This window comes from Acromyrmex echinatior, chromosome 10, assembly GCF_024713525.1.
Source record: "Acromyrmex echinatior isolate Ae372 chromosome 10, ASM2471352v2, whole genome shotgun sequence".
In the NCBI taxonomy this organism is placed as follows: domain Eukaryota; kingdom Metazoa; phylum Arthropoda; class Insecta; order Hymenoptera; family Formicidae; genus Acromyrmex; species Acromyrmex echinatior.
The window spans coordinates 12,748,366-12,763,124 of record NC_141861.1 but is presented as its reverse complement, the minus strand read 5'-3'; positions in this window follow the sequence as shown (position 1 = coordinate 12,763,124).

Here is a 14,759-nt window from a genome sequence, read left to right as displayed (position 1 = left end):
GTTTTCTACACATACAGCGTCACGCAAAATGATATATGTATGCATATATATATATATATATATATATATATACACATATATACAAAAAATTTTTATTTATCACTCTAAGAAAAAAGATACATAATCGATATCATGATCACATTATCTTTTCCTTAGCGACTAATTAAGAAAAGGCGTTCACCGTATCTAAATCCACGTTATTGTAAAAAAACTCTATTATCTTTGAAGTTCTATTATTGATACGTTATTTAAGTGTATTCTCCAGGTTTATTCCACTAAAAAAAAAATACAAATAGATGACCAGATGTATGATGCGGTAAAGTAAAATTTTATATTACATTCTGTGGCACAAAAACGTGATCAGTAACTCTTTGAAACTGAATGTATCATAAAAATAATAAAGTAATATTTTAAAAGTACATTACATTTAGTAAAATGCATTAAGTTATTAATATGATGTTCAATCACCATTATTAAGAAAATACAATATTATGTAGGAAGGAAAATATTTTCATGACAATTTGCTGGAAGGTATGGTCGCAGCATATTTCTTATACTATGACACTCTTGAGATACACGTCCACGCGTGAGCGGTTCGGCCGTCAAGCGTCGAGCGGTTGTGAAGGAAAAGTAGGCAGCATTTCAGAAATCGACTCGAAATGCGCAACTAATTTCGAGCACATTGAAGTACATGTATATAATTTCTGAAAAGTATATTTGGAGTAATATGTTTATTCATAACGTTATTTATTAAATAAAAATTACGAAAAAAGGAAAAAGCAGAATCGAACATAAGATCTCCAATATTCTGATCTTGCACCCAACGCTCGAGACCACGCTGAGTTCTTGCAGATCACCTCGACGAACGCGACATATAGTGCACGGAAAGTCGTAAACTATTGTATATTTCATCAATATTTACGTTTTGAAATCATTTTTGCATTTGCATTTTTGCTACGTTAATGAGAAAGATATATGATTAATATAATTTAATAAAAAGAAAATGAAAGAATTTTAATTCACAAACATGGTTGCCAGCTCTCCGTTTTTTTTTTGCCAGACTTCGGTTGCTTGGACTAATATTTAATACTCCAGCAGACAACAAAAATTGGAGATTTTCACATCTGCTGGAGGATTGAATATTAGTCCAAGCAACCGAAGTCTGTCAAAAGAAAAACGGAGAACTGGCAACCGTGTTCGTGATTTAAAATTCTTTCAATTTCTGTTATTTCGATAGAGCGAGAAAAAACAAACGGATAGAAGCTCCGATTGTAATCGATGAGTCTCCGCGCGGATACGTCGAACTGGGCCCGCTAGGAAAACAATGAGTCTGTCTCTGTCCTTTTCTCTGTCTTCTCTCGCTTGTTTCTAGCGACCGAAAATATTTTTTCGACGATCTCGACCGCTTGGCGTGTATCATAAAGAGGAAAGAGACATTCTAGACAATACATAATTTTTATTAAATTATATTCATCCTTTGCCCTACGATTTAAGTTACGATGGCGCGTGCCATAATTAACAGCCTGGAACATATTGTTTATGTTTGGCCCGATTTCTTTACCACGAGTCTCACATATTACTCCAAATATATTTTTATAAAATTATAGAAATTATATGTGTACTTTAGTGTGCTCAGAATTAGTTACATATTTCGAGCCAATTTCTGAGGTGCTGCCTATTTTTCCTTTACAACCGCTCAACAGTCGACGGCTGAATCGCTGGATCGCGCGCGGACATGCATCTCAGGAGCGTCACAGTATAAGAAACATGCTGCTATCAACCTTCCAACATGAAAATTATCATGACAACATTTTAGCATGAAAATTATCATAAAAATATTTTCCTTCTTACATAATTGTTATTTTCTTAATAATAATGATTGAACATCATATTAATAAGTACAGGGTTGGCTATATTCGACGGAAAGATGTTTTTTTTTTCAATCATGGGAAACGTCGTTACTCGATCTAACATCTCTGTCAAAAGTTACAGTGTTGCCAGATCTTTCCGTCGAATATGGCCAACCCTGTATATACATTTTACTAAATATTATGTACTTTTAAAATATTTACTTTATTATTTTTATACATTACATTGATACATTCGGTTTTCTTTCAAAGAGCTACTGACCACGCTTATGTGCCACAAAATGTAATATCTTTTAATATAGAATACTGATAATATTAATTTAAGACTAATAAGAGCCGATACAGAACGAGATGCGTAATTTTAAACTGGAATGATTCAACTTCAATAACTCCGTGATGTCTTCTTTATTCAACATGTGAATAAAGAAAGCATGTTGAATAAAGAAGACATCACAGAAGACTAAGGAAAGTAAAGGATTGATAATTTGCTAGAAGATACGGAGCATATTTCTTAGTGCAACGCTCCTGAGATACACATCCGCGCGCGATCCGGTGCAGCTCAGCCGTCGAGCATTGAGCGGCGGCGGCGGAGGGAAAGAAGGCGATGCTTCAAAAGTCGACCCAAAATTTAACATGTATTGTATAATAACTATAGGAAAAATACCGAATCACTTTAATAGATAAATAAAAAAGTATTTGTATGTTGCATATAAAGGCACATATAAAGGCTTTTTGATTTGTTAATTATAAAATTATATTGACATCATCCTTATAATTATATTAATCATCCTTATAATTATATTAATCGCACTTTTGCGATTTGATTGATTATCAGAATTTTCTTTCGGATGATAATTATAAAAAAAATATTTCACAGAAGGTACTGATCGTAACATTATTACAGAAACATGATTTTTTTTTTGGATTTTTTTCTAAAGGTAAATTAAAACGTTTAGAAATATACATATAATTTCAATAATTAAATAAAAATATATTTAGTCTGTAATATATGTTTGTTAACAATATCACTTATTTAAAAAAAAAATTATGAAAAAAGAAAAAAGGAATTGATCATAAGATCTCTAACATTCAGATCTCGCATCTTACACGTGAGACCACGTCGAGGTCTTGCAAATCATTTCTATGAACGTGATATATAACGCTCATGGAAAATCAATATCCCATAAATTATCGTGTTTTGAAATTATTTTTGCTATTATACATAAATTGGAGGGATATAAGATTAGCATAATTTATTAAAACTTATACAGGGTGGGCCATCTATTGGTACGTTTTTGAATTTCGTCGTATGGCAACACCGAACGAGCTACAGACCCGAAATTTTGACAGTTTATTAGTCATACCGTCCGCGGCACGAAACAACATGTTTTCTCTTGAAGAGCGTTTTGAAATTTTAAAAACTTATTTTCAAAGTCAGTGCTGTGTCGCCGAAACTGTACGAATTTTGAAAAGAAATATGGGTCGTGATAGAGCACCCACCGAAGGAGCTATACGCAAATTGGTGAGGAAAGTTCGTGAGAAAGGGATGTTAGTGGATGACATTATATTACGACTGTTTTGAGTGAAATTGGCGCCGAGGTAGTCCAAAATGTCATTAATAATTGGGGTGACCGAATGGCATACTGTAAGGCCAGTAGAGGGAGCCACATGAAGGAAATCGTTTTTCATTCTTGACGCGGATACTTTTAGCTTCACAACAAAAAAAAAATTAATAAAAAATATCAATGTATGCTCATTTGATCGCATTTTTAAAAACGTACCAATAGATGGCCCACCCTGTATGTTATCTATAATGTTCCTTCTCCTCTTAATTATACACATTGAGCGGCCGAAATTTTCCAGAAAGCATTTTCGGTCGCTAGAAACAAGCGACCGTAGAGAGATGGGGGAGGGGAGGGGGAGGGGGAGGGGGAGGAGAGGAGAGGGGGCGAGAGGAGGGGGAGAGGGAGGGGATGGGAGGGGAGAGAGAGAGAGAGAGAGAGAGAGAGAGAGACTCTGAAGGATAGATTCGCTGTTTCGTTCGACGAGTCCAGCTCGGCATGCGGAGTCTCACCGATTACAATCGGAGTTTCTATCCTTTTTTGTTTTTTCTCTGTCTCACTCTGTCGTACTTCTGTTTCAATAATTCGTTCTGCAATTCAAGAATGTGATTTCTATCGATTCTGGCATCATCGTCCAGCAAGGATGCACGATTCCTTCTCCAAACAACGATCCTGATATATATTTCTATATATACAAAAGTATGTTATTATGGCGTTTCCGGCTGATAATATATTGCTGGTTTATTTACAATGGTTCAATCCATTTCTAGTTGAATAGCGATACTACTTCGTTTGCGCGCGACGGATAGGAGAAATGGCCCTTCTTACTCCGAATCGAGTCAAAAATGTGCTGTATACAATAATTTCAGACCTTGCATAAGTAGCTGGCGATTTACAGAAAAACCTCAAAGAACAATACTATGCTTGCAGAAACGAGTTACGAGCTTTAGTATAAGAGCAAAGTGTATTCGAAAATTTCATTTATATGCTACGACTGCTACGAGATTGCCGCTTGTCGTTCCGACATCCGAGCAGAAAGAAAGCTCAACCGAAACACATCACGTTCCGAACCTTGATATATGCATGGTAAATAATTCAGTAAATAAAGTTTAGACATGTGTTGTATATATGTACACGCACACACGCGCGCCCGCGCGCGCACAAGCATACATACGCACACGCGTGTGTATTTATGCTATTATATAATATATTAGGTGTTGGAATTAATTCGTAGCGTTTTACAAGAGATGGCACAAGCAGTACACTATTTCGTTGTTACCTATAGTTCTGTATACATTGTAAACATCTATCATAGGACGTCATTTGCCGTACATAACCTTTCTTGAAATCATAAATAACAATACTGTATAATTCATTGAATATGTCAAAATTTGTGCCAGATAAAGTGTTTTTGCGGGGAGTTTTGCTTCATTACTTTAATATGAACAAAAGTGCAGCTGAAGCTCATCGTATTTTAGTGGATGTGTATAGTGAACATGCTCTGGCTGAGCAAACGTGTAGGAAGTGGTTTGCACGTTTTAAAGCTGGTGATTTCGACTTGGATGACAAGGAGCGACCTGGTCAGCCGAAAAAATTTGAAGATAACGATTTGCAGGCACTGCTCAATGAAAACTCATGTCAAACACTTAAAGAATTATCTACGTCATTGGAAGTTGACTTCTCAACAATAGGAAAACGTCTTAAAAGTTTGGGCATGATCCAGAAGGAAGGACATTGGGTCCCATATGAATTGAAACCAAGGGATATTGAGAGACGTTTTCTCACGTGCGAACTGCTGCTTCAACGGCAGAAAAGAAAAGGTTTTTTGCATCGGATTGTTACCGGTGACGAAAAGTGGATCCATTATGACAATCCAAAGCGCAGAAAATCATGGGTTAAGCCCGGCGAACCATCAACATCAGTGGCAAAGCCCAATATCCATGGCTCAAAGCTCCTGCTCTGTATTTGGTGGGATCAGAAGGGTGTCATATACTACGAACTGCTAAAACCGCATGAAACCGTTACTGGAGATCTCTACCGACGGCAACTGATGCGCTTGAGCCGTGCATTGAAGCAAAAACGGTCGGAATACTTCGAAAGACACGATAAAGTCATCTTGCTGCACGACAATGCTCGCCCACACGTTGCAAAACCGGTAAAAACATACCTGGAAACACTTAAATGGGAAGTGCTACCGCACCCGCCGTATTCTCCTGATATTGCACCTAGCGACTACCACTTGTTTCGATCATTAGCTCATAGCTTGTGCGAGCAGAAGTTCACATCTTACGAAGATTGTACAAAATGGTTCGATTCCTGGATTTCATCTAAAGATGAACAGTTCTTCCGACGCGGTATTCATTCACTGCCCGAAAGATGGTCAAAAGTAGTAGAAAGTGATGGGAAGTACTTTCATTAATGTATTTTTTAATGCTCATGTGAAATAAATAACATTCTTTCATTAAAAAAACGCTACGAATTAATTCCAACACCTAATATATATATATATATAATATATATATATATATACATACAGGGTTGGCCATATTCGACGGAAACATGTTTTTTTTTTCAATCATGGGAAAGAGATGTTAGGTCGAGTAACGACGTTTCCCATGATTGAAAAAAAAAACATCTTTCCGTCGAATATGGCCAACCCTGTATATACACACATACATACATACATACATACATACACACACATATATATATATTATATATGTTATTTTATATATATGCATCAATAATTTACTAAATAAAATGTATGTAAAAGACAGAATAGTGTAATTAAAATAATTATCTTCATTTGTATTCATATGTAAATAATATGGTATGTTTCTTGTTTAGGAAGAAATTATTTCAACAAAATTGAAATAACTAATATCATATTTATTTTATTATTTTTCCTCTCAAAAGAAAAAACTTTGACCAGGGCACGTTTTGATTGATATGGGCCTGAGTAGGTCGATAATTCAGATCATTTCTATGGTTCAGCGACGCACTTTTCATGACAGCGCCGCTGTCGGAATATCGCGAAACTAAAATACTGCTCAGTTTCATGGCTACACGTCAATACGTTTCACTCGTAATATACAAACGAAATTTTTGTACACGCCTTTCTCTTATACTAAAACTCCTACCGCGTTTCTAAAAGCATAGTATTGTTCGTTTAGGTTTTCCGCAATTCGCCAGCTACTTTTCATGAACATGCAAGATCTGAAACTCTTATATGCAACACATATTGTGATGTGTTGACTACAGAAGCCGATAACAAAACTGTAAGTCTTTAATTTTCTTTCGTTTTTCGTATTCAAATGTAGCTGGCGACTTGCGTTATTGTACTTTAATTGTGGAGAAGAATTTTTCAATCCATAAACACGAGAAAGGCGTTTTTAAAGGCGTTTAATGATAAAACAGGACACTCCCCTTAAGGATAATGAGTTAATAGAATTCAATTGGTACCTCAAGCCGATTTTTTTGGGTAGATATTTGAATTTTTCGTCCGGTTTCTCAAAAAATAGATACAATCCCGGGATTAATTGAGGTAGGTAGGTTTCGCTTTCGAATCCTAAATTTCATCTTGATAATTCGTATTTCATTATTAAAGTATTGTTAAAGAATGATTATCCATTGATATATTTGAGAATATTAACAATCTTTAAAGAAAACAACTTTTGAAGAAAATTATTATGGCTAGTAATAGGAAGAATGTTGTTAATGATAATATTGTTGAAGAAGCCTTCAAGGTTCACTGTTCCTTTCGTTCGTAGTATTATTGAGAAGTTAAGCAGATTGAATAGCGAGCGTATGAGGATATCGTTCTATAGTAATAAATATACACAGTGCGACAAATATGTTCCCGGACAAGGCCTGAAAATCATAATTGAAACAACAATATGCATATTTTTTGGTTTTATTATTCAAAATATTCTCCTCTGGCTTCAATACACTTGTTACACCGATTCAATAGTGATTCAAATGCATGTTCTAGCTCAGTTTGCGGAATTGCCTCTAATGCCTGTGTAGAAACTGATTGGATGGTCGGAATGTCATCAAAAAAGCGTCCTTTCAATTTCAATTTCAATTTTGAGAATAATGAGAAGTCGCAGGGGGCCAAATCAGGTGGATGGTTTAACACAGAGACACGATTTCGAGCCAAACATTGACGGACAATCAATGAAGTGTGACTCGGTGCATTATCATGCAATAAAGACCAATTTTCTGGATCACGATATTCGGGGCGAATACGATGAATTCTGCTCATCAATCGCTTTAAAACTTCGAGATAATATGCACCAGTAATTGTTTGGCCAGTTGGAACAAACTCTTTGTGGATAATATCTTTGCTATCAAAGAATGTGATGAGCATTGTCTTGATTTTTGATGGAACTTTTCGTACTTTTTTTGCTTGTGATGAATTTTTTACTTCCATTCCGCACTTTGACGCTTAGTTTCTGGATCATATTGAAAGCACCATGTTTCATCATCCGTAACAATTGATTTTAGGAAGTTTGGATTATTTTCTGCGGCTGCAACGATGTCTTTGGAATAATTGATTTTCGTTGATTTTTGATCGCTTCTTAATGTGGAACAAACTTCGCACAAACCTTCGTTTTACTCAAATCTTCATGTAATATGGTTCGAATCGTTTCTCTACTGATATTTAAAGCCTCCTCCATCATTTTTAGTGATGCATTGCGATCGTTTGCAACAAAATCACGTACTTTTTCGATCATTCGGATGTTTGAACCAAAATTGGCCGTCCTGATTTTTTGTCATCTTCAAGGGTCTCTCTGCCTTCCAAAAAACGCTTATGCCACTCAAAAACAGCTGTAGACTTAGACATTGACTGCCGTAAATTTGTTGCATCGATCGGAATGTTTCTGATGCATTTTACCAAGTTTTGCGTTAAATTTAATCACTGCTCTTTGTTCCATATTAAAATTTCTACCTCGACCAAAATCTTGTTTAACATGAACTGTCATATCTTCGTTATATGTCAACCAAAATGAATGAAACTTGGACAGATGATAGCAAAATGTTCAACCTTTAAAATGCATGTTTGAACGCACAGATGTCGCCACTGGTTGCTGAGATGTGGTTCGTGTCCGGGAACATATTTGTCACACTGTGTATAATCTATACTAATAAATTGCGAGAATTTATTAAGGTGCATAAGGACTCTTTACCGCGTGACAAGAAGTCGAATGTTGTTTATAAAATCTCGTATAAGAGTTGCGAAGTTATATGGGACGTATAGACAGCTGAGGTTAAGAATCTCGGAGCATAAGAACCACATCCGATGGAACACCTTTACTTACGTAATGTCATAACGGAGGATCGATTACAAGAGGACCATGATTTCGATTGAGACAATGTTACAATACAGGATGAGGAGCCTCACTACAGGAAGAGATTGATTTCGGAGATGATATTCATCAGGAGACAGACGCACGGACTTAACTTGCAATATGGAGAGGCTTTCCAAGATCTATGTCCTGATCATAGACAAGCTATAAAGGCTAGAATTGTTGTCACGTCTATTCAGTCAGTGTCGTTCGTATGCAGTAATAAATCTTTCTGGCGTGATTTTTGATTATTTTCCAACTTTCATTTTCATGGAATTAATTAACGTTTTAGTGTTAAATTTTTCCATTTGTAACCTTGAATAATACTAACTAAAACTAAAAGTGACTCACTGTGTCTGATACTGACTAGCCCAAATAACAAGAACCAATTTTTGAATAATTCATAGTAATGTTTGTGTTAGCGCGTTGACTATTTATGTATCATTCATTCGATGTAAACACTCCGCGCCCGCGTGCGTTAGTTGATAAATCCCGTCATGATAAGACTCGTTACCGAGAGAGTCGCCTCGCGAGTGTACACGGGTATTGGCGCGACGGTAGTGAGTGTGCTGACGCTGGGTCACTTCCATGCGAGACGAGAAGGCGTGACAGAAGTCCGCGATTGCTATTAAAGATAAAGCTATGAAAACTATATCGAGTTAACCATTCACACACACATAACAGTTTGCGATACAGTTTGTGATTTGTGATCAGGGTGAGTCCTTATTTTCGGAATAATTAATTATAATCTTAAAATTTGTTGATAAATTTGTTTGTTGATTTTTTCATATTCTCTATTCCGATATTTCCATCATATCTTTATTTTCGTTCATTTTTCTTTTTTCGTTTTTCTTTCTCTTTCACTCTTTTTGGGTTTAATTCTGACATTTAAATTCTTGAGGTAGGGGAACTTACCATGAGAGGATAATTTTTATTTACAATTTATTTATGTTAGTTTGTATTGTCTCTGAGGAGGACTCAAAAGTGAGTCGAAACATGTAAGCGCGTTTTAGTGAATAAAGAAATTTCACACTTCATAGATATATTATTTGTGCGACGTCTTCGGCGCTTAACTCCTGTTCTTTCCAGTTCTTTAAAAGTAACAATAATAGGCTCAAGAGATTAAATCTAATGATATGTATGATGCCAACACAAGATATTAGAAGTGTGTGATATAATAAAACTTTATTAAACAATTGCGGTATACGTTTCGACCCTTCAGATCCTCTTCAGTACATAAATTAATGGCGCAATAACAATTAGTTATTAGTAAGGTCGCATTATGACGACTGTGTCCAATCTTAATGGAAAGTTGTATATCAAATTGATAGATTTCCTCTAGAGTACAAATGAAATATTTTATTATTTTGACAGAGAATCATTATGACTTAAGGTAACTTGAGTCTTACATGAAACGTTGAATCGGAAAAAACATTGGATTAATCTACTCTGTTATTGAAATAAAATTTTACTGTATGTGAACAAAATTGGTTAAATATTAATTACTCTCTATTAAAGTTATATAAGAAAAATTATTAAGAAAAATTTAAACTTACATGACGAGTATGAAAATGATGTTAACAGTTCAAACGCTCGACGATTTTAACGACTAATGAGACGTTAAAACAGATACACATTTGAAAAATAAAATACACTCGAAAGATTGTCGATAATAAAATTAAAGTTGAATTTTCATGTAATAAGAAGGAGGAAGCACTACATCTTTTTAAATAAATTTTCATATAGCCGATCAAGAGATAAAGTGTCATTTTGTAAATTTATGTTTTTGTTTTTTTATGTAAATTATTTTTGATAATAGTCTTTTATTTAAAATTTTTTCTTTGTCCAATATTTCAATATTGTCCCAATAAAAATCTTGAGATGTCTCTATTCTATGTTGCGTGACAACAGAAGACTAAGTTGTGTTCTGTTAATATGATTTCTGTGTTCCGACATACGCACTTTCAGACATCTACCAATCTGACCGACGTATGAGGCATCGCAGTCTCTGCAGTCTATTCTATAGACTACATTAGATATAATAGAATGCAATGATGTAGACAGTGGATCTTTCAGAACTTTAATAAATTTATTTAATTTGTTGATACCTTTATATGCTCACATCAGGAATGTTGTTAATAAAGTTTTTAATTTTTTCGGAAACAGACGGTATAAAGAGTATTGTGAAAAACTGTTGCTTAAAGTTCTCAACGGATGTAAATTCACTTTGATTTTAAATATTTAACTATTGAAATTTTTTATGCAGTCTCTTCTTAATTGTTGAAAAAATTAAACTAAGAGGATATATAACCATTATTTAAAAGGATATTAATTATAGTATCAAAATTTTTGCAATTGAAACATTGGATGTGACAACAATAATACTCTATCAACTATTGTGCCAAATATTGTGCCTATTTTTTGAGATAAAGGATGCCAAGAAAAATAATGTAGAAAATGACCTGAAAATGTAGGCTTACGGTATAAATCATAAATGAGATGATTTTTTAAATTAAGTCTAAAAAATTTAGTAAATTTCCCTCATATTCCATAGTAAATTTCAAACCTTGTTTGAGATCGGTAATTCGAAAAAAAAGGTAAGAATTCTTTCGGTCGACCGACAGTAATTGTTATTGAACGCACGCACAAGGCGAGCTCGTGATTTCATCTCGAGCCTGACATTAAGCCTCGTCAAAGTCAGGGATTAATTGTTCTTTAGTCTTTTCAAAACAATTCGGTTCACGCAAACAGGCACCGGCAACGGACCATCGAAAGTTCTAGAACAATTCAATTCGCGCACGCGAGCGCCGCGCTCCGACGAATACGTCACGCGCTGTCACCAATCCCGCGTACGGATTTTCTGTCGCGCATGACTGTTACGTTGAACGTCGCTAGAAAAGAATCGAAAGCGCCAATCAATTTTGTACAACCAATGCCACGTGATAATTACGATTGTGGCAAAATTTAATTGGATTTCTCCCAAGAAGAAAGCCCGGACCGGAAGCAATAAATGCTTCGATCTCGCCGGTCCTCAGCGCAGATTGCTTAAATAGTTTACACCGCTTATACCGTTTACACCGCTTAGAGTTCTTAGACTTCTTAGAGTTCTTACTTCTAAAAGTTCTTCGAGTTCTCAGAATCATAGTCTCGCTACTATACCGCTTCGTAAAACCGCCGTGCTAACCGCTTAGTGAAAATCGCTATAAAACGAATCTTTCCGAGAAAATCGCCGAGATTTTCCATCACCCCGATTCCAAATACAATTTTGGAAAAGGTGACCGCATTTGATATTTTGTTAATCTAATATTTAATTAATTATATTTTTTGACTCTGTAACTGATTATATTAAAGAAAATTCTTGTGTTAAATTAAAAGGAAACGAAGTTCTTTTTACTGTCGTATCATATCAACCGTGTGCCGTTCTCTCACTTGAACCTTTCCGCGCGGTGCATTCTCGCACAAACGTGGTGATATGAATTAAAAGTATTTAGAATTTCATTAGTGTTTGAAGAATCAGTTCAAAGCAATGTCATCCATATATCTTATATAAAAGGACGGAGTGATAGAATTTTTTTTTAATGAACACAATTCTAATAGCGAATTTGGCAAACCACACTATAATGTGCATTGAGTGCGAACTTTTTCAATGCCACGCATTCGGCTTGTGCACACTGCCTCAGTGCGTTAAGATATTGTTCAGCAAATAAAAACTGAGCCAGTGTAGTGCTAAATTTATATTCGGATCAACCGAATGAACGAGTTCAAGAAATATTGCATTAACGTTTCTGACAGTGCAATTTGGCATAACACAAAAGTGATTCTGCACTTGCACCATGTCAGGGCAGCACTAGAGCAGAGTCAGTGCATGTATGCCGAATTTGTCATAAGTTTTGCATGGCCAAGTCAGCTACTATGGGGAATAATGGAGAACCCATGAGAACTCCAAAAGTCTGTTTATAGAACTTATTGTCAAAAACAAAAAAACCTGGAATTGAGTACTAGTTTCAATGCTTTGAAAAATTCCGAGTTTAGAATGCTAATGTTTCGTTCAATAAAATGCCCTTTGAAACGCTTTCTAACAAGGGAAGTTTCACAATTGTCCGAATCTGATTTGATTTTCTGTGAAATATGTTGTAAAACATGAAAATCTAAGAGACACGTATTTTTTTATATGTGCGCTAAGTCATGTTTAAGGGATGAAACATCCTTTTGAAAAAAAAACGATATTTTTCTTTTGAGTCGAATATCGTCGAAAATACAAAAAAAAATTTTTAAACAAAAATTGTACGGTTTCAAGAGTACTTAAAGTTATAAAGAAAAAAATTTTTTTTAATTTTTTGTTTAACAAAATACTCCTACTATCCGTGATTTTCTGAAATTTTCAATTTTTTTTAATACTAAATTAAAGATTATTTTTTTACAAATTCAGCCATGTAATAAAGTTACATTACGACATATCATTTTCGAGAATTAATTATTAATGCTTCCATATATACGCTATCCATGCTTATATACGTAAGTAATTGTCGTTGGAACAATAAGATATAAAATTAATAAATAGTAATAAGGCTCTGTAAGTATAAAACAATGTGGTACAAAAGAAGGGCAAAGAACTTTAATTTAGAACATGTAGCAAAGAACTTTAATTTAAATTAAATCATAAAATTCATATAATTACAATTGATAAAAACAAACATTTTGACTCCGCTCGAGTCATTTTCAATGTTGTTGTAATATTTAAACATCGCTATAAATAAAAAATATACATGGTATTACAAAACTAATAATATAATTTTAATCCCGTATTCTTCATTTCGTGTAGTACATCGATCATTTATATCGAAATTCAAAGTGTTCATAAAACAATATTCTGAAAAAGTGACCGTGAACAAAAAAATTAATTAATACTTAATACATACAAATTAGTAATATAATAATGTACCATTAATATCGGTAAATGTGTTGAGAGTCCATTAATAAAAAGAGAGAAAAAAACGCAGATAGATGGATATCGTGATACAATATATTGGTTTTTTAATTGAAGCAAATTTGCAAGAGTAACGAACATCTGACTTCCACAATGTCAGATAACGCAATGTCGAGAAGGAAAATTTATCGAGAACGGAAAAACGGCAAAACAGGAGGGAAAAGAAAAGAAGATATTAGGAGGGAGAAAGAGAATGTATAATGTTAGAATACAATTCAGGCAAAGACTCTGTGTCGTTTTGTCTGTTTATTGTTTCTGTTTTTAATATGAACCATTTCAGATATTAATTTTTTAATATAAAAAATTTTTGTATGAAGGCTCTATGTTTAATATGTTCACTTTATCCCATTTAAAGTTGTGATTCTCCTCTATACTGTTGGAGATCTCTGATGGAGATTTTGCGCACGCACGCACGCACGCACGCACGCACGCACGCACGCACGCACGCACGCACGCACGCACGCACGCACGCACGCACGCACGCACGCACGCACGCACGCACGCACGCACGCACGCACGCACGCACGCACGCACGCACGCACGCACGCACGCACGCACGCACGCACGCACGCACGCACGCACGCACGCACGCACGCACGCACGCACGCACGCACGCACGCACGCACGCACGCACGCACGCACGCACGCACGCACGCACGCACGCACGCACGCACGCACGCACGCACGCACGCACGCACGCACGCACGCACGCACGCACGCACGCACGCACGCACGCACGCACGCACGCACGCACGCACGCACGCACGCACGCACGCACGCACGCACGCACGCACGCACGCACGCACGCACGCACGCACGCACGCACGCACGCACGCACGCACGCACGCACGCACGCACGCACGCACGCACGCACGCACGCACGCACGCACGCACGCACGCACGCACGCACGCACGCACGCACGCACGCACGCACGCACGCACGCACGCACGCACGCACGCACGCACGCACGCACGCACGCACGCACGCACGCAC